The following is a 929-nucleotide window of genomic DNA, read 5'->3' as shown; positions in this document are numbered from 1 at the left end:
AAGAGAGAAGAGAGAGTTGTGTGAGGCAGCTCGAGGTAGAAGAAGAAGAGCGGCGCTGCGAGGAGGCGGCGCCAACAGAGATGCCTTAAACTACAGGGATACAAAGTGGCGATCCGGAGAAACATAGAAAGCTTGAATGCATAAGATTATAATACTCCATAATGCCATGTTCTACAAGCAAATTGAAAAGCAACTAACTAGACCATCACTCCAGTCGACTCGGTCTGCTGCTGGGCACATCATTTATGCAACCCTGTTTTTCGGGACGGACAGATCACACCTGATGGTGAAGTCGTCGTCGTCCTGCAACTTGCACTTCTCAATAATCAGCGGATCTTCCCAACCACGAAAAATCCCAATACCACCCTTGAATAGAATAGCTCGTGTTGCCGCCACAGGCTCCGTGTCTTTGTACGCCTTGCCATCGTTCCCCAGAAAACTAAGCGTAAAGTTCACCTTCACGCCCGGTTGCTCCACCCTTTCTTTGAGAGATGGTTGGGCAAACGCGTGGCCAACGTACGTGTCAGGGTAGAACTCAATGCACCATTTATAGCCACCGACGCTGAACATCTTCGAGCTTACATGGTTGAGGGCGCCCATGCCGTCGAGCTGCGAGTAGTTTGTCACCTTGAAATTGTGTGCGCCGGTGGCGGCCTCCGTCAGGCACGTCGACCACCGCTCTCCCCAGAAAGAGATGATGTTTGCCATGGCAAAGTCGGCGGACGACAAGGGCAACGAGTGAGCGGGTCTCGTTTATACATATTGAACTTATAAAGGATGAAGGGGTGGCTAGGCAGGCTCGCGCCATCCACGTGTCGCTCTGAACAGTGCAGCCAGCGCGCGTGCGTTCTGCTGGCTGGAGCCCGGCATTGAGTGCGTTTTGACTGCGTGAAAGGAGGGTCCCAACGAGTGCCTGGTAAAACCTAGCT

The sequence above is a fragment of the Triticum dicoccoides genome, chromosome 2B (assembly GCF_002162155.2).
Source record: "Triticum dicoccoides isolate Atlit2015 ecotype Zavitan chromosome 2B, WEW_v2.0, whole genome shotgun sequence".
In the NCBI taxonomy this organism is placed as follows: Eukaryota; Viridiplantae; Streptophyta; class Magnoliopsida; order Poales; family Poaceae; genus Triticum; species Triticum dicoccoides.
The sequence above is the reverse complement of the archived record's forward strand: the minus strand, read 5'-3'. Positions refer to the sequence as shown.